At 43.6% G+C, this 27,091-nt stretch overlaps 1 protein-coding gene across 2 annotated transcripts in view; it reads right to left on the bottom strand.

The window, feature by feature from the left end:
• Window positions 1–24,186, bottom strand: part of TNFAIP8 (TNF alpha induced protein 8) — a 69,094-nt gene extending 44,908 nt beyond the window's left edge. Inside the window, exons 1-2 of one of the 2 annotated variants that reach the window (XM_084833938.1) lie at window positions 24,127–24,186; window positions 4,546–4,762 (exon numbers count right to left, since the gene is read on the bottom strand). The gene's annotated coding sequence lies outside the window, so the exon portion shown is untranslated. The remainder of the gene's footprint in view (window positions 1–4,545; window positions 4,763–24,126) is intronic. The other variant, XM_084833937.1, reaches the window with a different exon arrangement.
• Window positions 24,187–27,091: the final 2,905 nt, after the last annotated feature.

Genomic DNA, 27,091 nt, shown 5'->3' with positions numbered 1-27,091 from the left:
ACCTGGGACCTTCTGCATGCCAAGCATGTGCTTTGCCACCGAGCTACAACCCTTCCTATTGCTGGATAATGGCAACTGACAAACGAAACAGCCCCAGATTTGTTTCTCTCCAACCATATGAACCCACTCTTCTCAAAGGCTTGAGTGAGAAGGAGAAAAACCAACCCTCTTATCTGTTTGTATAAAGTCAAATACCGTTCAGAACTTCTCTTGCCCACCAAAGAGAATTCTCTTTAAGAATTCCCCAAGATATGCTCTGGGTGGAATAAAGATGAGAAAGGAAGAAAGAACAGGACAGGGGAGGGGAGGGGAGGGGAGGGAAGAAGAAAAGAAGAATGGTGATTGGAAATGTGCGCGGGGGTGCGGGGCAGAGAGAATTCTCTAAGCCAAGTGGCTCCTTTCAGAGGTGGTACTTCAGAGGAATTTAGGATGTTGTGCAGGGTTTGCAAGGGCTGCACGTACTTAAATGAACTTTATGAGGTGAGGTGGCTGAGGGCTTTTTCTAGCTTTTTAAAAACTGTAGATAGAACCTATTTAAAAGCCCCAGCAGCTTCTCGATCATGACGCCACATAATCCCAACCCCCTCTTTGGGATTATTTGAGTCCTACAGCTATTTAGGAGAAATTAAAGTGGAGGGGGAGAAAGAAGTTTGTGGAGGCTGATTGGATCCTTTGCTGTACTAAAGCAAAGGAAACTTTACTTTAAAACTACTAAACTTCTGCAGAAGCCAAAGGTTCTACTTTGGGGCAGTAAAATCAAGTGCTGTGTGAAATACCAGTATTTCACATGGAGCTCTTTCTTCCCTTCCTTCTCCCTCTTCAAAATTTCATTGCAGGCAAGCTCCCAACAGTGGGCATGTAAGAGCAGAAAAGAAAAGTAGGGGGAGAGAGGTTTTTTGCACCTCAGAAAAATCCTACACCAGAGATTAGGGATAGTGACCTCCTAATAGTCACCTTAAACACCTTCTGATTAGGATCTCTAAGCCCCTGGGTGACTTGACAGTTTTTACTTTTTGTTTTAGACTTTGAGAAAAGGAAACTTTACACATGGTTAGCGCAAAAGCCACTGGACCTATCTCTCTGAAATTTGGTAGGTTCAGTCATCTCTATAGGGCCTGCTAGGTCCCCAAATTCCATGAATTTATGTGGAAGCACAAAAAAAAAAAATTACAGCCCTTTACTTTGACAGATTTTCTTGGAAAAAGCAAATTTTACCTGTGGCTAGCACAAAAGCCTAACTGTCTGAACTTTGGCAGGCTCAGTCATCTCTATAGGGGTTGCTAGGTCCCCAAATTCCATGCATGTATGTGGAAGCACAATATATATATATATATAGCTCTTTGCTTTGATGCATTTTCTTGAAAAAAGCAAATTTTACCTGTGACTAGCACAAAAGTCACTAGACATAACTGCCCGAAATTTGGCAGGTTCCATCCGCTCCATGGGGGCTGCCAGATTTCCAAATTCCATACACTTATGTGGAAGAACAAAGAAATTATAGCTCTTCGCTTTGACACATTTTCTTGGAACAAGCAAATTTTACCTGTGGCTAGCACAAAAGCCACTAAACCTGTCTGAAATTTGGCATATTTAGTCAGCTCCATGGGGGCTACCAACCCTCCAGATTTCATGTATTTATCATACAAACTAAAAAAGTTATGGCCATTTTTGTTTTCCAATGCACGTCAATGGGAAAATGTAAAAAAAAAAAAGGCAATTAGGACAGCGCAAAAGGTCCGGGGCCCAGCTTGAAAGGTCCGGGGCCCGTGCCCAGGTGGGCCCTGCCCTAACGATGCCCCTGGCTGAAGGCGCAAGACAGCTAATAGTTAGAAGAGTATTGCCTTACACCCAGAGATGCAGCCATCACCCAAAAACAACCAGATGAGAGAGCTAGCAGATGAACCAGAGGTTGCTGTGGAAGCAAACGATACACCTGAACCAAATCCCAGATACTCAACAAAGGAGTTCCAGCTGAACAACTCACCTACCTCACAAGCTCATCATTGCCACAAGAACCAACATCATGGAAAAAAGTAGAGATGTCCACAGCAGAAGCAAGCAAATGGAAAAGGGCAACACAAAAAGAATCAGAGGCACTGAAACAAAACGTGGACTCTTACAAAACTGCCAGTTGGGAGAAAGGCCATAAGCTGCAAGTGTTTTGTTTTTTTTTTTAAACCCAAGCAGTGTTGTTGTTGTTGTTCAGTCGTTCAGTCGTGTCCGACTCTTCGTGACCCCATGGACCATAGCACGCCAGGCCTTCCTGTCCTGCGCTCTCTCCCAGAGCGTGCTCAAGTTCATATTCATTGCATCCGTGATGCTATCTAGCCATCTCATCCTCTGCCATCCCCTTCTCCTTTGGCCTTCAGTCTTTCCCAGCATCAGGGTCTTTTCCAGGGAGTTTTCTCTTCGTATTAGGTGGCCAAAATATTGGAGCTTCAGCTTCATTATCTGTCCTTCCAATGAGCACTCAGGGTTGATTTCCTTTAGGATGGACTGATTTGACCTCCTTGCAGTCCAGGGCACTCGTAAGAGTCTTCTCCAGCACCACAGTTCGAAAGCATCAATTCTTCGGCGCTCAGCCTTCCTTATAGTCCAGCTCTCACAGCCATACATTACTACTGGGAAAACCATAGCTTTGATTAGACGGACCTTTGTCGGCAAGGTGATGTCTCTGCTTCTTACTATGCTGTCTAGGTTGGCCATAGCTTTCCTCCCAAGGAGCAAGCGTCTTTTAATTTCATGGCTACAGTCACCGTCTGCGGTGATCTTGGAGCCCAAGAAAGTAAAATCTGTCACTGCTTCCATTTCTCCCCCTTCTATATGCCAGGAAGTGATGGGGCCAGATGCCATGATCTTCGTTTTTTTAATGTTGAGTTTCAAACCAGCTTTTGCACTCTCCTCTTTCACCCTCAACAAGAGGCTCTTTAGATCCTCTTCGTTTTCTGCCATTAGGGTGGTATCGTCTGCATATCGGAGGTTGTTGATAATTCTCCCAGCAATCTTAATTCCGACCTCTGATTCATCTAACCCGGCATTTCTCATGACCAAGCAGTGTGCAGAAAGGGAAATACAGTGATACAAGGCCAGGCTTGCTGCCAAAGGCTACTCCAAAAAATATGGTGAAGACTATGATGAGACTTTTCATAAGCTGTGAAACATGCTACAATAAGAGTGCTCTTGAGCCTAGCAGCTTCAAGAAACATGCACAAAGAACACTTTGATGTAAAGACTGCATTTTTGCATGGAACAATAGAAGAAGAGTTATATATGTCTTTAATGAGCTTCCGCCACGCATTAAAAACGTGGTTGTTCAGGCAGGCATTTAGGTGGGTTAGGGTATTTTTAGAAATATGTTTTTAATGTAGAATTTTGTTTTAAACTGTTTCTATTATTGTACATCGCCCAGATTGTCTGGGTGACCAGCCAGATGGGCGATTAATAAATTTAATTAATTAATAAATAAATATATGGACCAAGTCCCAGGATTTACAACTGACAAAGACAAGCATCTCATGTGCAAGCTGCAGAAGGGGATCTACGGCTTAAAATAAGCAGCAAGAGCATGGAACAAAAAACCGGACAAGATGCTGACCATCCAAGGCTTTAAACAAGCTAAAGCTGGCCCCTGTCACTATACACATTACTGAGAAGGCAAAGGGACATTTATACTGGCTTACGTTGATGACCAGTTATATGCCATAATCCAAAGCGCAGTGCAATACTTGCACTCCATCTAAACAAAGAAGTGGACGTTAAACATCTAGGAGATGTCAGTTGCAATTTAGGCATACAGATTGATAGGGAAGAAGATAGCAGTTATCTTCTTAGTCAAAAACAACAGATCCTAGAGTTGGTAGACAGCCTAGGATTAAAAGATGTACTGCAGTGCCTATGGCAATGGAAGCAGGTTTCCACAAGAACAGGGAATCTAATGAGCCACTACCAGAAAACAACAGCTATAGAGAGGCTATAGGTAAGCTTCTGTACTTAGCCACAACCACCAGGCCTGACATAGCCACTGCAGTAGGCATACTATGCAGAAAAACTAGCTCACCCAGCCAAAGGGACTGAAGTGCAGTCAAAAGGGTAGGAAGATATCTGAAGGGGACTGCACACTCAAAACTAAGACTGTCAGGCACCAGTAGCCCTAACCTAGTGGAATACACAGATGCAGATTGGGCTGAGGATGTTTCAGACCCCAAATCCACTAGTGGACACATATTTTTCTACAAGGGTGGAGCTATGAGTTGGGCAAACCACAGACAGGCCCACTCATCTACTGAAGCTGAATATGTATCAGATGCAGAAGATGCAGAGAGGTCTTGTGGCTTAAGCTACTACTTGAGGACTTGGGAGCTGATGAGCTTCATACCTATACAGATTTATGAAGACAATCAAGGTCGCATAAGACTCTATCAGAAAAAAACGGTGCACACACCAAACACATTGATGTTAAACATCATGCCATAAGAGATCTACAAGAACAGGAGCTTGCTGAATTACAATATTGTCTACGGGAAACATGACTGCAGATATACTCACCAAGCCATTAACCAAAAATAGTTACCAGGTTCTGCGAGAAAAAGTCGGTCTTGTTGACTCTGGAGCATGCAGAATTGAGAAGGGGAATGTTGGATAATAGAAACAACTCCACATGCTTCCAGATACTAGGAGACGATGGAGAATGCCCTGTAGCTTGATTATTTCCTATTTCGTGCTCCCTCTCTTCCTCTGCAACAAGGACCATGCAGCTCTCTCCCTGAAGAAAGCAAGTATTCATATCTCATGCCTTTGTTCATTTACACACCCAGCATTAGGGAGTGCTTGTAAACAATGTTAGATAGCTTTCTCTAACTATGTGTACAAAAGCACTAATAAAGTAAGATGATTTGAACTTCTTTTAAACTGGCTGTAGCCTGTGTTTATTGCCTCCAGTACTAAACGCTGTATTGCCATGCTTTCTCTACATAAAGTAACTCTGCTGTAAATCACACCAGAGTTTCCAGCAGTTTTAACCCATATGTTTTAGAGACCAGGGATCAGATACCACTTTTTCCCATATAAACCTGCTTGATAACTGATCATCATAAGAGGCCTCACCTTCAGAAGCTGGGGACCTTTTCTGTTGTGGCACCCTATCTTTAGAATATCCTCCTGTGGAAGGTCTGCCTGGCCCTTGTGCTGTCCCCTTTAGGATACCAGGTGAAAACTAATGTTATATTCCTAGGTATCTGACAATTAAACTGAGTTTACTGTTACTTGTTTCTCTTCTGCCTGTTTGTTTTTAGTATTACTCTTTGCTTGTAGAATTGTTGTAATTTAGTTGAATTTCTTTTTAAATTTGTAAGCTGCCTTGAACGTTTCCATGGAAAGATGGGATACATATTTTAAATATAAACCAATAAATGCATACAAATGGCACCTCCACACAGTCTCCGCTTGATTGTGAACCTGCTCAGTGAATCTGCACATTCTCACAGTATGAACTGAGCTTGTGCCTTGATTGGGAAAGCTGCTGCACAAATGTTTTAAAGTTATGGCATGTAAGCTGTGCATAAAATGGGAACTTTCCAGGGTTTGTTTGAGAAAGAATCACATTTTCCAAGGTAAACAATAGGTTACTCAAGATGTAAGGACATAAGAAGAGCCACGCTGGATCAGACCAAGGGTCCATCTAGTCCAGCATTCTGTTCATTCAATGGCCAACCAGCTGGTGACCAGGAACCCACAAGCAGGACATGGGCACAACAGCACCTACCCACCCACATATCAAAGAAGAGAGCTGAACATGACTACAAAAGTATTACTTCTTGATGGACTCATATGCACTAGATCTTCCTTAGGTACTGTTCTTATCTTATCAGCCTGCCTTTTCACCTTATACTGTTAAGGTGCATCAATGCCTATTCTAAATCTTTTTATGTCTGTGCCCCATTCCAGTGCACACGCTGGAGTAACTCAGGTTCTGGGATTCCACAAGCTTATCCTTGCCCCGTAACAGTTTTTGAGGCACTACTCTAGGACTGCATGTACCTTCAGCATGGTTCTCTTTACACAAGAAGGCAGGCTTCATCTTGCTTCCTATTAGTTTCTTTGTGGAGAACAGAGGATTCCGTGTCTATGCATAACTTTCTCAGTCTGTTAGTTGCTATAACCATTAACAGGCTTTGTTCTCTTTACTGTTCTTTGGACCTTGTTGTCCATGGCAACTTTCATCTCGCGGCATGTTTTTGTGGACTTACTCTACACTACTGCCTGAAGAAGAATTCTGGTGAACTTGAAAGCTTGTTGATTACTTTCTGATGCTGAAGTTGGTCCTAATAAAAGCTATTCACACTCTGTTTTTGGACTCTTGACTCAGTCACTTCTGGAAGCTGGAGACATTTGTTCTTCTGCTGAGATGGTACAGCAGAATTGCATAACAAGTTCAACTCTAGTAAAAAGAACTAGGTATCTATTTATTTTTTCCTTTGATCATCTAATATTTCAAGTTTGTAATCAAAGAGTTTAACCTTCATCTGTAATGTGGGTATGCCATAAGCATGTACATAAAAAATAATAAATTTAACTTGCACAACAGGACTTCTCCAACCTATCCTCTCCCTTGCAGCCCCACCCCTATCCTGCACCTCAAATCTGCTATGCCTGTAGAGGGCATGCAGGGGGGGAGAGGGGAAATCTATTTTGCTAGCCATTTCCCTTCCACTGGTGGAAAAATACCATTGGATATAACACAGTGACTTCCTATCCCTGAAGACAGTTCAATAATTTGTGTATGATGTAGTAAGGGCTTTGTAGGCCCAAATGAGAACCAGGAAGTCATGCAACTTCTGGGGTAAAAACAAACCATTTTTTGGACGCTTTCTTCTAGTCAAAGTTAAATTCCTATAAGGGTAGAATCCTGTGGGGATAGTTGGCCGCCTCTGAACTCAGAGGTGACCAACTATCCAATGCAGGGCAAGCGGAGCACAGAGGGGATCTTCTCCTCTGCACTCCAGCTGCCTTGCATTTGCGACTAGACAGCCGATTTCAGCTGTCTAGCTGGAACAGCGTGGACTGGAGGGGGAGGCCGGATGGCGCATGGGAAGCTTTGTAATGGCACTTCTGCTGTCCCCGCCCCTTCTTCCCCGCTCCACGCAGCCCTTCCGAATGCAGACCTGGGGACAAACCACGCCTTCTATGAGGCAGTGGGGGCGGGGAGGGAGTTTTCTGGGAACTGACCTTGGAGCACTGACTCAGCAGTAGGTTCCCAAAACCTGAAAAATCCTATGGCTGTCTAGTAGCCATAGGACTGCACCCCAAGTCTCCTAGACTTTTAATATTAAAGTTTAAAAATAAACTTAATTGGTTTCTGACTTCCTAAGTGAAGGGAATATGAAATTTCATCTGTTATTTAACTATCTGAAAATACGTCAGCTAAACTGGTTATTAAAACATGGGAGACATCTCATTAAGGCTGGGATCCAAGGAGATACTTTTGGCTAACCCAGGGGTTTGCACTCACCCAGTGACTTTTTAAAAACTTTTAAACACACAAACATACATGTGCGTGTGCACACACACTAGAGCCACTCCTCTCCCATGAAAGTCCCCTTTAGTCATGTAGCAGCATCTGTGTATACATCCTGGCAGAAATTAGATCGAATCAGTTAATGTTACAATTCTAATCTAGTTCTTTCCAGTTGGATGCATAATTTAATATACATATATAGGCCAAAACTAAGAATTGTCTGTCTGGATTTCACCTTTAGAAAATGCAGCTTTGTCATCATGCCACTAGATGGCATTGCATCGCTAATAAACCACTTCATGTTAGGAACAAACAGCCTTGTTGCCTTGGTACACAACCACAAAAGTATCAACACTTTACAAATAAATCCGTTTTAGTAAGGGCTTTTTTTTCCCAAGAAGGGGAAAATATTTCAATACACTGAAGTTTCCCTGACACCCCCCCCCCCAAGGTATTTTCTTGATTACCACGAACTTTATATAGTTTTGTATGTATGCCTTCATTGATTTCATACATAAACTAGTTTTCAATAAGGTTAGTCATGGAGACAATCCACATAATCATTTAAATCTATGAATAGTTCGAGAAATGTGGGGCTTTTTTAAGTCACACCCATGCAAAACAGATAACCATTTGCACATTTTGACACAAATATCTATGTATCTAATTAGGAGAACATTCAGATCCCACTGAAGAAAGGCTAACTCTTAAGTTACCATAACCAGAGTCCTCCTTATAGTTTGAGAGCTTTTCAAAATAATTTATTACCTATACTTTTGTTTCAGTATTGTAGCACTCCACCCCAAATGGTTTGTATCAGATGTGCTGAAAGCCAAAGTTAAAATGCTTCGCTGCATACTAACAAAGCTATTTTGCAGGCATTATATCTGATCTCACGAATCCGCTTCTTTCTTGATCAAGCCAGACTGTTCTAATCCCCATGTAACAAAGCTTATTCACAATGCAAACAAAGGCAGCAGAAGCCTCAGCAGCAAATGCAATATATATTTAGTCAACAACAGAAATAAAAAGGTGTCACTTGTTTTTCTAGACGTTTAGCTTCACAACTCCTTCGAAACTACCTTACAGTTGTAATTTTAGACTAGGCCCAATCTTCAGTTTTGGAATGGAATGACAATGCTTCCTAAATAAATGTTAGACAAACAACCTAACTTTTATTCAAAAGCAGTTCTGGTGTCAGGGATTGGCAAGAACCCAATCTTACAACAGCCCATGGGTTCTGGGTGGCTTGTTAACCACAGCAACAAGCCATCTTCACCGGGTTTGCATGACACAACAAGCTGTGCTGCCAAGAGTAATTATGCTGATTGCCCCAGCATGTGACTGGAACATGCAGGGTGGTTAACAAGCCACTCTAGCTTATTAACCACTCTGCAAATTAGGTCAATTTGCCATCTATTTTCTGGCTAAATTCTAATGGGAAAGAACATATCCTCTAACACCACAGCAGAGAGATATTTCAGGATCATATAAAATATTGGAAAGTCTAAGACACAATACATTAATCTTTCAATGGCTTCATTCGCATTTTCCTGCTACAAGATGCATAATCTGCTCCTATTAGCCAAAAGGCACAAATCCTATTGGAATTGATCAGGTTACAGAAAATATTAAAAACAAACTCAATAGCTTACGCCTTTCACAGGTATATACACTAGTTTGTACTTACTTGGCAAATGCCTCAGCTAAAATTGAATATTTATCTAGTTAGTTGAAAATAAATTAGCATTTTCTGTTTTCTGTATGTTTGTGAGCATCCAAAGTATATATGACTGAGCCAGGCCTGGTTTCCAGAAGAACATACAGCTGATGAACCAGCCAAAAAATATAGTCCAGGTTTTAGTTACCAAGTGGACATCCAGGAGCAATTCTAGGTCTAGACGCATACCCAAATTATATACCATCCTTAGGAAAGTGGAGTATGACCCCATCTAGAGTAGGAAATGTCATATTCCAAGATCAACTAGATCCTCCATCATCAACATTACCTCCATCTTACTTGGATTGAGTTTAAGGGCACAATGCTATGCATGTTTAAACAGAAGAAAGTCCTACAAGCATGCATAGGATTGCAGCCTAAACTACTTTACTATGTGCTGCTGAATTATTCTGGAGAACTGTATACTTAGTGACTGCATGCAACATTTGATTATTTCCAGTTAGAAAATAGCAGTAGTATTGATGCAATTATGATCATAGCAGTAATCTGCAGTGGGAACTTATATGGTGACCTGACACAGTTCTTCTAATTCCTGTAGAGTCCCATCAGGCAGCAACACAACCATGGGCGTTCTCTGTGGTGCCCTCCTTCTGGAAGGGTAATTTAATCACTTCTCTCTCCCCCCCCCACTCCAAATTGAGGAGTCCCCTTCCACATAAACTGCTCCATGTACCCTTCTGGAACTTTGAAGGTTTCTTACTTATGGACACCTCTTGGCCATCTTTCATTTCTGGAACAATGGTCCACAAGGGGGAATAAGTGCATCTTCTTTTAGATATCCTCAAAATGTCAACGGTGCTCTTGCACGCATGCACGCGCACACACACAGTAACTATCGTTCTGAAATTTGGCAAGTTGAATTCCCTCAGAATGCTAAACTCTCCCAGTGAATTTCATCCAATTCTGTGAAGAAAACAAAGAAAAGGAGGAGGAGGAGGAGATATCTGCAGTTCCTTTTAAAAATATATATCCATATAAGGCATGTAGCACAACAACTCTTGCACCTATTTTTTGAACATTTGGCAGGTGTAAACCCTGTCTTAGGGGCTACTATGCCTGCAAATATCATCAAATTCTTATGAACAAACAAAAATGGTATAGCCCTATTTTATTTCCCATGATAGTCAATGGGAGCACAAAGCCTCAGGTTTCCAGATCTCACTTTGGTACCAGAATCAAAGCATCCAAATTTGCCCAAACATATTCAGGCCATCTTCCAATGTAAGGAATCGAGGTCCAAACCAAATCTGGAAGCACAGCCCTAGTGAAAATACTGGAAAGTGTGCTAAGACTCTCAGAATATAGGGAGAGAAAACACAAGGTAGTAACTTATTTTCTAAGCTCATTTAATGATTTCAAGGATCCTACTTTAAAAAGTTGCTCCTTAAAATATGAGAAGTCTGCCACTCAAAAAGCTGACTGAAACTGTCCATCTTTGGAGCAGCTTGAGCAGTTAAACACCAGGACCATTTGACTTGGGGGGATGGGGGTCAACACTTTCGTTGCAAAACTTTCAGAAAGATAAATTGCTAACACAGCAATACCACAACATATTCAGTTGTATTCTGGAGTTCATGTTATTACAAATCAGCGATTAGCTCTTGAGTGTTGTATTTTGTCCACTGATGCAAGCCACACAAGTATCTGCCCATGTTACAATACTATAATATAGCATTTACTTTGTTTTGGCCACCGAGCAATCCTCTAAGATTAAGTCTTATTCCCATAACGTTGTGCATTGCTAAACTGCAGTACATGCAGATACCCATGCTTAGGGATCCAACTTAACCCCAATATATATTTTAATATTGCTACTCTGCTATCCAATAGGCAGATGTGTTACATTACAATGACCTGTTATCCTCTAACTTTGCCCTTAAAGGGCAAGTTTGGCCTCCTGCATTGTATGAAATTTCACCCTGGGAATAACTATTGGGTGGCCAGATAGCAGACTGATCGTTACTCTCCTTGCTGCAGTTAAGTATAAAGGGAATCACTGGCATGGCGAGAAAAGCTGAAAGGTAGGCATTTGGCACCAAGAGCAAAGCACTTCTATAGAATGCAATTACAGAGCAGAAAAATCAAAGAGGGAAAGTATGATTTGCCTCTCTGACCTCATTTGGAAAGTATGTGACTACAGCATTTCTGTTGGTATCAATGGTTGATGTTCTTCCCTCTGGCATTTGCATAGATACACAATGCAGTAAGCTCTATATTGTTTGCATTTCCCTATTTAGCACTCTGCAAAAACTACCCTCCAACATTGTGTCAGCTGGTGGAAAAACACTATCAATAGGAGCAAATAAATAAATAGATCTGGGAGAAAGAAATAACTAAAAAAAGTAGTGACAGTGGACATAAAGACCACTTGTAATCATTTTTAACAAAAGCTGGGGGAACACGGGGTTGGGAAACCAGCCCCCACAGGATCTCTATAGCAAAGGTGTGAAGTAGTTACTTCCTAAGGCAATAAACCAAGCCATGGAGAATTGCAGGTTCAGTAAAGTGCTTTACAGGCTTCAGGGAATCAGTGCCTCGCAACAAGCGCCATGCTTTCTAAGCCATTGCTGTACTTGATCACTGTAAAGGATGTGGGGAATTAATTACTTCCTGTGTGAATATTTGGGAGGGAAGTCTCATTGAGCACAATGGGTGTTACTTCTGAGTAGACACTAATTGGCTTGTGCTGGGAAATCACAGGGATGGGAGACAGGAAACCCCTTGACCAGGGTCACTGTGAAAGGCACACCCCTGGGCAAGGCTAGCATACCCAAGGTAAATGCAGGGGTTGGGGCACACAGCAATTATACCACAGAGAACCTGACTGAAGGAAAAGAATAGGACTTTAAGCAGTCTCAGGAAATTCAATTTTTTCCTGATGAGCTCTGGATGCTGGATGGCCACGACGTCATGTATCCCTAATGACCTCAACACGCAACCAGCTCCAAGTAAATCGCTGGTGGAGACACGCCCCCCCCCCCCCGTGTCTTTGACACATCACGTTGTACCCGATTCTGGCATAAAACCTTAATAAGGCTTACATTCTTAAGCCTTCCTGCCCATTTCTACACCATTACAGGTTATGCACACATGCTCATTTATCACATAGATTATTGTAACATCAAGTGATAATTTACATGTTTGAAACCAATAAAAAACCACAGAAATTGTTGATATAATCTCATATTAGATCAGAATTGTGGTAGTTCATTCTTTATGCTTGGAGATATCTAGTAAATAAAATTTTCTCTTTTTCTGATGTTTAAGCAGGACTGTTGTTGCCTATGTAGCTGGAAAGGTACCACCAACTGTACAAGAAGGAGGTATCAGCAGACTTGGTGGAACCCTGAGGTTTACAGAAGTACAAAAATAATTTAAGGGGGGGAAATGGCCTGGTGGGGACTGAACAAGTTCAGAAGTCACGGAATGATGACTCTGACAGTTGGGGACCCACCAACCAAGAAACCAGGTGGGAGGAGACATGGTGGAGTATCACAGAGGAGGGCACTGGAACAGTGAACATTCCACACTGCAACATTGTTTTGCAGGTCGCACTTGTGCACAGGTCCAAGATCCATCCTTTTCTTCTCTACAGCTATTTCTTGCACCTTGAAAGATTAGAGTTCCATGATGTTAGCTACTACAATTAAGCTCTCCTCTTCAGTTTTTCTGAAATAAACCTGTTAGAATTCTCTGTATTTTTTCATCTCAATATCAAGCTCTTATTCCTTACATTTCATCTCCTCCACCTCTACTCCCTTGGATATCCTCTCTTGCAGTACTTGTGTTAAGACAGATTAGAACCATTTCATGTGTTTTAATAAGATTTTTGCACTCAGGTTTTCCTTCTCAAGAAGCAGGAAATATTTTGCAACAGTCCTTTCTCTTGACAGTTTTATCGCTATCTACTCATTCTGAGCCAAGTATAGGCAGGATTGACATACTTTAGGATAACATTACAAGAGATTAACTTAGTCATAATGCTATGGAAGAAAAACACCTACAGAATGAACTTGATTTGAGTTCAAATGCTTAGGATTGCACTGTAAAGCGGGGGGGGGGGGGGGGGCTTGTTCAGTGGATCCAGACTAGATGTTTGGTTGTTGAGGGGCAAATAATGGATAATATTTTTTGTAGACAAATGTATGTTGATCTATTCTGGGTCTGCATGTGTGAAAGACTAAAAAAAAAAAAGCAGTCTTCTTTGCTGTGCACCTAAACAGGCGAACAGTCATCTGCTTCAGTTGATGTGCCAAATACACCTGTTCATGGGTAGTGGCAGCCTAGCCACAGTGATCCATGCACTGATATCCTCATGATTAGACTATTGAAATGCACTATGTGTGGGGCTGCTCTTGTGTCTGGTTCAGAAGCTGTAGCTAGTACAGAATACAGCAGCTAGGGTGCTCAGTGAAACACCCAGATATGCTCATGTAACACCTGTGTTAAACAAACTGCACTGGCTGCCTATTAGCTACTGAGCTATGTTCAAGGTTATGTTATCGACATACAAAGTCCTACACAACTTGGGACCAGGATAACTAGCCAACCGCCTTCCCCTATATATACCCAGCCAACTTTTGAGTTCAGAGGAGGCCTTGCTAGTTGTTCCATGACCAAAAGAATGTCACCATGCAGTATCTTGAAGGTGGCCCCTCTCAGTGGCAGCGCCCACCTTCTGGAAAACTCTCCTCCATGCAGTTCAGGAGGCAGAAAACGCGGTATGTTCCAACGCCTCCTGGAAACGCACTTGCTCACCAAGGCCTTCTCTGACTTGTAATTAATTGCAATTAATCATAATTAATTGCTGCTCCATCTTCCTGCTCCTTATACTGTTCTGCACTGTTACTGTAGTTTTATCCTGTCTCAGTAGTTTATTTTAAATGTATTTGCATTGTTATTGTAATTGAAATCATTTTAATAGTGCATTTAAATGAATTTTTAATATTTATGTGTTAATTGCTTAGAAACATTTTTATATTAAGTGGCATATATGTATTATTAATAAATAAAATAACCTCTCAGCTCACTTTTGCTCTGTTTCCTTCGGACCACTCAAACTCCAAAAAGAACTAGTTTACCCTCACCCACCTCTACAGAGCACGTGTTGCAAACTCCACACCTATTAATAAACATTGCATTCTTTTGTCAGACCCCTGGCTGCTCATTCACAATGGCCAAACTGGGAGAACTCACAACACCAGAAAGGTTTCAATTGTTGTTGTTAAGTTGAATGTATGACTCCTCCAGTTGAGACAGCCAAAGCAGCAGCATCTAAAGCCTCAGGAGTGGACATTTTTCATTATTGTGCCTCCAGAGCCTTCAGCAGTCCACCCCCATGGAACAAAGAGCTGAACACTGTCCACCTTCCCAAGTGAAGAGGTGCTGTAAGGGAAAAACTGGAGGCTAAAATTTCAGGGTCCCCAATATTGGATACCTGGGCACACTTACTTTAAACAGCCTCAGTTTGGCCTGGATGTTGTAGGTCAGGTTCCTTTGAGGACTCGAGTTAGAATGTTCACGCTCACTCAAATTCACTTAAATTCTACAAAAAAGGACTAAAATGACGACATAAACTAAATGCATCTATTAAAGGAAGATAAAGAAAGTTTAACACACATGCAAACCTTCCACTCAGCCAAGCAAAGACATACTTACAAATCTAGCAGCTGTATGCCTATCGTTCACACCATACTTTACCAGTAATGGAAGGATCTTGTCTCACTAGCAAAGAGAACCTTCTCACACTACAGGACTCTGTTGAGGCCCTGAACTGGGAGGAGGGATTCAACCCTGAAATTTGCCTCCAGTTTTTCCTTTACAGTGCCCACCTCCATTTGGTGTTACCTGGCCTTGCTTACCAGGTGGCACATATGAGGGAGGGTGCTATTCTCCCCTAAAGTTCCGTGGAGGATATTGAACAGCAGCAGTTGAAACAGTTTCAATAGCAAAACTTAAGACCTGGGGAATGGGCATTTTTCATAAGAGAAGCTCTGCTGGATCAGACCAAAGGCCCATCTAGTTCAGCATCCTTTTCCCCACAGCAGCCAGCTAGTTACCTATGCAAAGCTCACAAGCAGGACATGAAGGCAATAGCCCTCTCCCACTGTTGTTCGCTAGCAACTGGCATTCACAGGCATGCTGCCTCACATCTTGGAGGTAGCATATAGCCTTCATGACTAGCAGCCTTTGATAGCCCTATCCTCCATTAAGTTGTCCATACCCCCCCCAAAACCCCATACACATCACCCTTCTCCGAGCCTTCATACATCACCGCTGACTTTGAAAAACAATGTATTTTTGCTTAATGTCAGCTGCCTTGGAAGCCTGTTCTCAGGCAAAAGGGTTAGATAGAAATATTTAAAAATAAATCATCCCTTGCTGCTTTCCACATATCGAGAAGCTACTTTCATTACAAACAAAAGAAGGCTCACAAGAAACTTCAGTAAGGAAGACTGAGGCAGAGAGCGGGAGAGATCTATACTGTTGACCCACATGACAAATCTGTTTTCCCTAACTTGACCTAATTTTTGTCCTTGGTCCTTCCCATCCCAATAGATCCCCAAAGGGGAACAGGAGAAGACTCCCCTCTCCTTTCATCTACTCACCCATTCAGTGATGTATATGGTACTGGGAGAGGGAAACGGCATTGCTTAGTTTGAAATAACAGTCAGTTTACTGCTACCTCCAAACCCAGTCTGGTTCAGGGCTCCATTCCCCCAGGCCCAAGTCAAGCTTTTGATTTTATTTATTTATTTCATTTCTATACTGCCCAATAGCCGAAGCTCTGTGGGTGGTTCACAAAAATTAAAACCAAATGGCACACAATAAAACGATTTAAAATATATAGAACATTAAAACCACAATATGACAATACAACTACAATAAAACCTAGCAGCAGTGCAGGAATTTAAAATACAGATTTAAAACAGCAAAGCTAAAAGTCTAGAAAGCTAAAATGCCTGGGAAAATAAAAGTCTTCACTGGCACCGAGAGGAATACAAAGTAGATGCCAGGCGAACCTCACTAGTGAGCTCATTCCACAGCCAGGGTGCCATAGCAGAAAAAGCCCTCCTCCTGGTAGCCACCCGCCTCACTTCCTTTGGCAGGGGCTCATGGAGAAGGGACGTGGAGGATGATCTTAAGGTCTGGGCAGGCACATATGGGAGGAGGCGATCCTTCAGATAACCTGGCCCCAAGCCGTTAGGGGCTTTGAATGTTAATACCAGCACTTTGAATCGGGCCCGGAAATGGACTGGCAGCCAGTGCAGCTGAAAAAGTACTGGCGTAATATGAGCTTGCTGGCCAGTCCCTGTTAACAATCTTGCTGCCCTGTTTTGGACCAGCTGAAGTTTCCAGACCATTTTCAAAGGCAGCCCCATGTATAACACATTGCAGTAATCCAGACGAGAAGTTATCAGAGCATGGATAACTGTAGCTATAATAATGATAATGAACTGGACAATCAATTCCATTTTAAATGCTTGTAATACAACATATACATGAGACAATTTGCTTAGGGGTATATTGTCCCTGGGAAGCCAATGGATTCACAACATTAAGAGTTTTATGATCCTTACAGAGTTTTATGACATTTGTCAGTATCCATTTGCAACAGTCAGGCCAGACCCCCTCAAAGGTTGCCTGACCGGACTGTTATTTCACTTTTAAAAAGTATTTACACAATGCATATTTCTCTTCTTCACTCCAGAAGATCTTGGAAGGCCTTTGTTGCTTTCTGACTAATGACAATATAGCAAGCTTATGTTTTACAGCTTGGTCCGGCCTCTTACCACGCACCATTATAAGAAGATGAAAATGTAGTGGTCTACTGTAGTAACTTTTCTCATTGTAGGTTTCATCCTCAAATGCACATGACCTTTTGCTACCACCACACAATAGTATGTCCAGAGAAAGGCTTTTTTCCATATACGGGATGGTCCTCCAGCAATTACCTTCAGAACGCACTAATTGATTGATAGGTTTCCTTCACTTATATAGTCTGTCAGCAAACTAGTTCCAAAACCTGCTATGCAAATCTAAAGTCGCTATGCAAAGAAAACACTGTTTACATTAGCCCAAGAGTAAACAGATTAGATGACAATGTGTAATACAGACACCACTATTAAAATGTGTACCACCTGTTTTCTATAATTAAAAGTATACTGTCCTTTCCACTCTGGGGTTCATCACACAGAGCTTTTATCCTGCTATTGAGATGGCTCCGTCACAGAAGTTTGCAGGCTCTTTAGAAGATGCCATTACCCCCCAGGATGTCTCCTGCAATTTTCCCCAGCCTATCCCATGTTTTCCCCAAACTCTAGAAATGTGATATTTTTTTCAGCCCACGGAACAGGAGCGCCATGACCTCCCCGTCAAATTCTCCAATAACAGAAGAAACCTCTGTGTCTGCCCTGCTATGGATGTTTGTTTTCAGTTGCTGGGGGTGCACGTCGTCAGGATGACGAAGGCATTGAGAATGGGAGCGGGGTATGCAGGAACACATCTGACAGGCGCAAGGGCAAGAATCGCTTGCCAATTGCAACTCCTGCCTCCGCTCAAGTCTTGCTGAGGAAGAACTTTCCTTGATTCCCAGGTGTCTGCCATGTAAATGCTTGAGCACATTTCTCAGTTGGAGGGAGAAGAGGGTAAAATGCTTCTCTGCAATGAAGGGAGACACATCTGATCCTCCACCCCACCAAGCTCAGAAGCAACGTCCTCTGTTGATTCAGAGCACCCCATTAAGTTCAGTGGGGCTTACTCCCAAGTGAGTGTGCTGAGGGTTGCAGACTTACAGGGCGACCTTATGTCTACTCAGAAGTATGTCCCACTGAGTTCAATGGGGTTTACTCCCACATAAGTGTGCCGAGGGTTGCAGATTTATGGCGCAATGTTACATTTTATTTCTACTCAGAATTAAGTCAGAGGTTTCCTAGGGGCTGCGAGAAAAGAGTACAGCAGAAGTTAAGCTCCGAAAACAAGACACCCCCCTGGCTCCTTTGCACACATGCCTCAGTTCAAACCATGTGTCTTCCATGTAAAGGAGTCCTTCCTGATCCTGCAAAGAAACTAAAAGCAGGAAGCACCTGAAAGGATGTGGATTGGGAGGCGGAGGGTTTGGTTAATGTAGAAACACCTTCTGTATTCGAGGTGACAAACTGCTTGATTAATTCTATTTGTAAAAACAAAACATTAGTTAGCAAGTCAAAATTCAAGTGGAAGATTCAATTCTCACATGTAAGTCAATAATTATTTGAGAAAACCAATGCCAACCATAGTTTATGGTCAAGATCCTAGTGCTAGGACAGGGAAAGAAAAAGCATCAGTGCACCCCACACTGTTCATTGAAGCATCTACTCAGTACAGAGTGAGGCAGATAAGATCCTTTAGAATAATGCCCTGCTCCCTGAATTGTAATAAAGATGACCCAAAACAACTTGAAATATGGGCAACAGGTAGTCAAGATTATCTAACTTTTGAAGGAAAAAACATACTGAATTTATTCATGTGACCTCTATTGTACATTTTGTTGTATCAGCTGCACTGGCTGCCAGTTCGTTTCCAAGTGCAATTGATGGTGTTCATGACCACTTTTGAAACCCTGAAAAGCTTGGGACAGGGCTACTTGGAGGACCGTCTCCTTCCATGTCAATATTTTAAGATCAGCTTCTGTACCCCTCTTGCATGTGCCACTGCCTTCAGAGGCACTGTTGGTGGCAACGCACAAGGGGGCTTTCTCAGTGGCAGTGCCCTGTATGCAGAACTTCCTGCTCCCAGAGGTTAGGTCATTTGTCTCTATCTGTATTACACAAGCAATAAAGACATTTCCCTTTAAATAAGTATTTGACTCTGTTGTTGTTTAGTTTTAGGTATTGACTGTTTTATGTTTTGTCTGCGGCTGCTTTTAACTTAATGATTAGTTATTATTTTTATAATGTGCCAGCTGCTTTGAGCGACTCCTGTTTTGGAGTGGAAAAGCAGGGTAAAAAGGGGGAAAGCAGGATAAAATTCTTTAAAAGTAGTAAATACAAAGAGCCTTATGCATATAAGAAGTTCAGTCTTATGCATACATAGCATCTATTCACGCAAACCAAACTAGAACATTCAAAACCAATTTGTTCTCCTAACAAACTTTGAAAATGTAATTGCTTTTACAATCATGATTATGTTTTCTAAAAGTGATATATTTTAGAGCAGCACTAGCCTAGAAAACATAGGTGACCACGAATGGCGTGAAAATGAGGCATTCCATGTGGGCAATTGAATGGGCTGGCAGAGGAGGGATGGAGTGCTCCGTGCATCCAAAGAAACCAAGCAGGCTGCTAGAGGAGGGAAGCCCCCTCCTCCGCATGCAGCATGGAAATGCAACAAGAGGGATGAAGCTCTTTACAGGCCCTGGACAAAGTGCTATCTAATGGGCCCCTCCTTTATCAGAGGGGCCATAATGCCCCAGTCTACATGAGGGCATTGTGGGAAATTAATATAGCAGCCTCCAGCTGCAAGGCTCTGCTGCTGCTTGCCACTGCTCCTAGATAAGCCGGCCGGGACCCACTAAACTCAGCATCATTTGAAATCAGGCCAGGCAAAGAAGGTAAAGAGGAGGGGCTTGGGGCAGGTATCAGTGGGGGGGCCTGGAAGCTGCCCCAAATATTCCAGGTGCTGATATTGGCCCTGGCAATCTAACAGCCCCCAGCAGTCAAGTAAAAAAAATATGGGCTTATTTACAAGGTTGATTTTAGAGTGTATTTTATTCACTAGCTTATTTCCCCCCCCCCCGCCCCCCAGTACTGATACTTATCCAAACACTTGGAAACAGAGTAGGCTCTGGGTAGGTAACAGAACCTTTTAAACACAAAATAATATCATAGTCTTAATTTAAACATTATTTTGTACTAACTGTGTACTCCAATTACAGTATAAACTTTACACATAGGATCTATGATCCGCAAACTCATTAAACTAGCATACCGTCACTACTATCCTATAGTAAAGGCAAATACCAGTACAAATTAAAAATAATCTAAAGTCTAATAATCTAAACTTCAGCACTTGCTTACTTCTTGAAAACATACACATTTGATGATGTTCTCAAGAGTTAGTTGGTATTACAAGACCTGTGAAAAAACATTCTAAAATTTTAGCTTAGGCCTCTAGAGGTGGTAATGCTATCCCCTTTTTTAGCACTGAAAGCATTCAGCAATACGTTTGACTGAATTTCACAGCTACTGCCTTGTTTAAGCTGACAAAAGAAAAATTATTTTTGTCAAATTAAACCAGCCAGTGAAACATTTATTGTACATACAGTCACTGCCATTCTACTAAGCCAACTATATAAAAACACCATTAAGCTGTATATAACTTGGGGTGTGACCGATTCCACACTCTTGGCATATGGGATGCCCAGAGTTTCAATGGAAAGGAAATCTCTAATCACAGTGGCCTTAGGACCTATAGCTTAACCTCTCTTATCATAGTTTAATTTGGGAATTCACTCAGTTTTATCTGGGCCTGACTGAACTCTCAGTCTGTTCTTCAGTGACTATCCACTTTGCATCTCAATTCCAGTAGAAGCCCACCTTCCAAGGATTCCTTCTTCCCTGAGCAATGGGCCAAAAACTCCTCAGCCTGCTGTACTACTAAAATCCTTACCTGTCTTACAATTGTCACCCACTGCATTCCCTTGGGAGTCCATTTTTTTTTTCTCTTGAGGTTTTCTCAGAACACAGTTCTAGGTATTCCACAAATCACATCTGACAAATATAGACCCTGGTACTGAATGCAGAATTCAGCATCCTGAAAAATCTCATCTTTCTTTTTTAAAGCAAGTTTCTAAACCTTAAGGCTATAAAGATAGGCTTGAAAGAGTATGGACAATGCCTATTGAATTTCTAGAAGCCAGAGAGAACAGTGAGCAAGATTTTATTTATCAAGAGGCATATCTTCACTGTCTTGCTTCCACTGATGAGCAGAAATGGATAACACGCATAAACAAATTTATGAAAAATTGCTTAGTTTGCTCATTCATAAAAGACACAGAATCCAGCTTTTCTTGACAAAGAGTATGGGTTATTGGCAGGTAGAGATTTTCTTTATAGGTGCAGAGAACACACAGCTCTTCGTTATTGGAAGGTTGGCAGACATAGTCCTGCCCTGGTTTGCATTTTTGCTTAAACTGAGTGTTTTCACTGAAGTTTGAGGCACAACCTGGCACAGAGGGCAGAATAGGATTACTTAGAACTATCCACCAGAATAAGGTTAAATTCAATGCATTGCAAGGATTTAGTGCTTCCTGCACTAAACCCATCCACATATGAATCATACATACTAAATGGATGTATCAGCATGTGCTGTTAAAAGAAGCAAATATTTGGTTTAGGTGACAGAAAAAGCAAGAGAATGGTTAGTCACTCCAGTTTGTTTACAAGTAACAAACATGCTACACATAATGGGTTATATCTGATTGTGTCCTCCTGCTGATAGAAGGCCGTTGATCCAGTAAAAGCGTATGTGAGTAGAAAGGGAGTGGGGGAGGCAATTTTCCCTGATTTCCCTTTCCCTCTTTAGCCCCCTGCATCATCCAAGATCCAGAGGGTTGAGGGATCCTTTGGAACAGCAGGGAGTGTGGCACAAGGGGGCTGCAGAAGAGTGAATTTGCAAAAGTCACCTTGACTGGATCAAAGAGCTTTCCATCAGCGGAAGGATAACTACAACTGAATGGAAGCCATGACACACACACTAAATATTTCAAGAGTGTTTCAATGAACTTTTTAAACTTTCAGAACTCAAACAAATGTATTTTGGTGAATACAGTATTTCACACAGATGTATTCTGTCCTAGATTTCTCCAATTCCCCAACCACGGCAAAAGTTAATGAAATGTACACTTGGATTATACTCATGTTCCTAACTTAAAATGTATGTAGAATGACAAACTTCTATCAATAAGACACCATCAAGTATTGCCAAGCATTATGGATGTGTTTTATCCACAATTTAACAGCAACAATTTAGTTTGAATAATCATTACTTTCAAGAATTAGTCAATAATTCACATTTTTGTCCAGGGCCCTGAATCAGTGAATACTCCTTGCCACACTTAGGGAGTAATCCTACCTGGATAGGCACCTGCCTCCCAACTCAGAGGTGACCGCCTATCCATTGCAGGGTAGGAGAAGCGTGGAGGGGATCGTCCCCTCCACACTTCAGTGGCCCTGCATTTGTGGCTCGACAGCCAATTTTGGCTGTCTAGCTGTGGAAAGGTGGAGCAGGGGAAGCGGCTGCCAGAAGACACATAGGATGTGTCATACTGGCATTCCTGCCTTCCCTGCCCCGGAACACCCCATTTTCGCCACTCCACGCTCTGTTCTGAGCTGCCTGCAAGGGAGTGTGGGACGGGGGAAGGTCGGTTCTCAGGGAACCGACCTCAGAGGGCTCTGAGGTTGGTTCCCGGAAATCAACATAACCTGTGGCCGTCTAGCCACTGACTACGGGCCAGAGGATTGCTCCCTTAGCTTGCTTTATTTCTAATAGCTGAAGCAACAGCTAGTTTTGACAGAAATCGGTCAACTTATATATAATTACACCCATATAGAGAAAACAAGAGACTTACTTGCATGTTTTCTCTCACTCAAACTCACACTTTATATATAGGCTACAATTTACATTCCTTGTATATTACTGCTGGGCTAGAGCTTTTAGAACTGCCCTGTCCAAACAAACACTGATGGAGCAGAAAATTACAATTCTAAAGCTTTGCATTTTAATTTGACAGCCTTACACAAACTTACAACACAACTCCTTAACACATACCTAATGTCTAAATGCCTAGCCTGAAATCCTGCATACAGTTTGATTGCCTAGATCCTATTGACTTCTATAGCCATGCTGATAAGGTGCTCTCCTGCATTAGCCTCCAAGGAGGGAGGATAAACAGGTTGGAAGGTATAATTCAAGTGGGCATTTTTCTTAGACTCAAAAGGCAGCTCCACAGAATAAATCCAGGAGAGGACTAGGAAAGAAAGAGAAGGGAACAGAAAAGGCTCTGGGCTACCACCCTCTGGTGAAGCCAAAGCAGCAATATGCCTGCACATCCAAGCTGACCCAACCATACTCCGCTGGTCAAGTGACAAGAGATGTCAATTCTAACAATTCTATTTCTAACTTAACCTGGAAATTCCGATTGCTCACAGTGGAAACACAGATGCGCATTGCACGTATTCTGATATACTTATCATCCCACAGCAACGTTAACATATCACTGTAAAACGTGTGCGGGGGTAGGGAAAGGAAAGTTGGCAATCGTCTCTCTCCCCTCTCCTTTTTTTTGTTTTTGGTTTTGTTTTGAACATCAGCCGGAGGAGCAGTTACGGTGAACGCGAAAGCTTGCTCACCCACGACTTCCTGATGTTTCCTTGGATCCCAACAACCAAGGCTCATGTCGGCTGGGGATTGTTTGCTAATGAGCAAATATGGCTACCTGCGATTTTCGTCTACTTTTGCTATTATCTCAGGAATCTGAAGGCTAGAGGTATTTAAAGAAGAAGAAGAAGAGACAGGCTCCAGCCCCGGGTCAAGGGAAGCGCTGCTTCCCCCGACTGAAGCTGGACAGCAGAGAAACTACTGAGCCAAGTCGAGCACGTTCCCCGCACCTCGGCCAGCCAAGGAGGGGGCGAGGAAGGTCTGCTAGCCTAGGGCGGATGCCTCCCCTCAGAGAGCGGCCAGCCAGCCAGCCCCCGCCCTTGTACGAACATAAAACGCCCCCCGACACGACCACGTGCCTTCTCCCTCCCACAGAAGGCTCTGCAGGCTTCTCCCCACGTCAGCCACGGAGAGGCTCCGACCCCCCACGGGCTGTACAGACAAAGCCACTCACTGTGTACCCCGCGGAGAAAGGGCGCGCGAAGCCCAGCGCCAGCGCCACCTCGCCGACTCCGAGGCTCTCTATCGCTGAGGCGGCACGAGAAGGACTCGGCCAGAAGAGGCGGCGGCGTTGGGCCAATCGCAACTCCGCCAGGAGCCGAAGGGGCGGGCCGCGGGGAGGCTCTCTGAGCGGCGGCGGAGGGAACGCGCCTGGCGGCTGGAAAGGTGCGCGGGTGGGCGCCGCTGCCTTCGTGAGGCGGGGGAGGCGCGCAGGCACAGGCTGAGAGGGGCGTTGGCCTCTGGAGGAGGGGCCCCGTTGCGTGTCGCAAGCACGAAGCTCCGACTCAGAAGTGAGGCAATCCTCCGTAGTTGTCCGGCTCGATGAAGACGCGGGTCAGCACACGCCTGTGGTGTAACCCCGAGGCAAACGGCTCTCGGGGGCGAGCACCGTGCCTCTGCCGTTGCCAGTTCGTTGTCAGTTGGGAGTGACTCACGCGCTCTCAGAGCCTCTTCACTCTTTCGCGTGGTGCCCTTTGCGTTGGAGCTTGGGCGTCTGCGTAGGGTTGGGGCACACCCAGCTCTTGCGCGGCTGCGCCTTCTGTTCTCGCTTTGTAACAACTCCTGGCAAAAATGGGCAGGAGAAGCAAGCCAGAAAGAGGGAAAACAAGCCATGGTTTCTTTGCTAGTTGTCTGCAAGACAATTCATGGCTAAAGCAACAAACCGTGGTTAATGCAAATGCAACCGTTACGTGGCCTCAGGCCTTTTGCCATAGGGCAGCTGTTAAAGGGAAATATAATGTGCCACCTCAGTTTGTTACGACGACGACGACGTTGGGTACGAAGAATGTAAAAACCCTTGGGGTGCAATCCTATGGGGAAAGTCAGCTGCCTCTGACTTCAGAGGCAGCTGACTGTCCATCAGGGGTGCAGTGGTGGTGCGGTCTCACCGGGATGAAAACCCAGGACTTTTGTAAGAGCCAGGTCGCAGCTGGGTCCCTCCCACTCCCAGCCTACCGCTGTGGGGCAGGCAGCTGGAAGAGCCTGAGATGCTGTTGTGAGCGGGCACTGCTGCTGCTACAGCAACTGCTCTCCCCAAAGCTCGAGGCATGAGGCAGGAAGAATGGCGAATTCCCCCCTCCCCTGTCCTGAGAGGCCACCTGGGCAAGGCAGCCTCGCCTGGCAAAGGGTTAATTTACCTGCTCTTGCAGCCCGCCTTCTGCTCAGAGAGGGATTGATGGAGAAGCTTCCGCCACACCTCGCCTGAGACTGCGCAGTCTCGGGGAAGGGCGGGAGCACGTGGGCCAGGCTAAGTTGCTTGCTAGAGACACTGATCCTGATCATCAATCCTGTGCCCCCAGCAAGCCCAGCCAGTTGTAGAGCGGCGGCAACCCAGACACAACGCGCCCAAGAACACGCTGGCCAACATCAGACTCAGATAGGTCAGCTCCATCAGCGTGTTGGGTGGCAGCAGCAGCCAAAAAAGGCAGTGGGGTGGGGCGTGGGGCGTGGGGAGGGCAGAGAGAAGGAGGAAGTCTATATGGGTGAAAAATAAATGAAATTTTAAAAATTAAATTAAAATGATAAGAAATACCTGGGAATAAACCCCATTGAAATCTATATGCTTATTTCTGAGAAGACACGTACGTGGATATTGGGAGCTCTGACACAGTGGCTGCCTCACCTGCCTCCACACAGCTCTGGGCAGGGTCCGCGGAACTTCTCCATCACGTTTCTCACCCAGCCTTTCCCAACCTTCTGCCCTCCAGATGTGTTGGACTGCAAATCCTATCATCCCCCCTCCCAGCCAGCATAGCCAGTATGCCACGTGGAGCTGTTGGGAGTTGTCATCTAGTAAATCTGGAGGTCACCAGGTTGGGGAAGGCTGCAGCCTGCTGCATTTCTTCCTGGCTGTTCCTGCAGAGGGTGAGGGCCTAAAGTGCACATTACCAGTAACCCTAATGGTCTTTAAATAAATTAGTTAAGTAAAGCAGCAGAGCCAGCTAGAGCACCATCCTATCCCACTCCCACAATTCCAAGGCAGGAAAGGAGAACAGGGCCACAGCAATACACCAGCTCCCTCAGTAAGTGTGTTTAGGATTGGTGCCTTTTTGTGCTTTACAGTGCGGCGGGGAGGGGGCTGGAGAAATGTTATGGAAAACTTTCACATCTTGATGAGCATGAAAAAGATGGAGGCAGATGGGTGATGCAAATGAGAAGCAAGATGATGTCTTGTTCAGCTTTTGAATTATTAATATTCATTGTAAGAGTTGGTTTGTGCCAGGTTTTAGGATTTATCATACAATCCTATGCATGTTTACTCAGACGTCAGTCCGACTATGTTGAATTGCCAATTGGGCTTTCTCCCAGGTAAGTGTGCATAGGACTGCAGCCTTAGGTGCCTTCCCAAGATCTCTGTACATTTAATTCAAAATAAACACTCATGGGATTGCACTGTTAATTCTTGAACATTAATTTCTTCAGTAAGCAGAATTGCCAAAAGCTACACTTTTTGGTACAAGGTTGGCATGTATCTGGGCAAACAAACCCTGATGGAGGGGAGGGAAACAGAAAAAAAATCAGATGTGGGGAGGGGAGAAAGGTGTGTGTGTGTGTGTGTGTGTGTGTATGTGTATGTATATGTGTAGTTCAATCCAGCTGGGTGTGTGAATGTTTCTGTTGGGGGAAGGGAAGAGGTATAATGAAGGAGCTTAGGGAAGGCTAATGGGTAATGTTGAGGCGCTAAGGGAGTGTGTAAAGGGGCTGTTTAAATGAGAAGGGATCTGTTCATGAGGGCTGAGCTGAGAGGGTGAAGCTTCCATAGAGTATCATATTTTGAAAACCTAAAATGTTTGTGTTTGAGTGATTGAGTGAGCGAAAAAGATTTTAACACCCCTGCATTTTTTTCTCAGACCTCCAATTGAAATACCACTGCCTTACTCTCAGCTGCACTGTTTTTGGATTCCAGTTAAAGGTTGCAC

The sequence above is a fragment of the Heloderma suspectum genome, chromosome 2 (genome assembly GCF_057233095.1).
Source record: "Heloderma suspectum isolate Gila_16-S chromosome 2, 16-S_ref, whole genome shotgun sequence".
NCBI lineage: Eukaryota > Metazoa > Chordata > Lepidosauria > Squamata > Helodermatidae > Heloderma > Heloderma suspectum.
The sequence above is the reverse complement of the archived record's forward strand: the minus strand, read 5'-3'. Positions and strand labels throughout refer to the sequence as shown.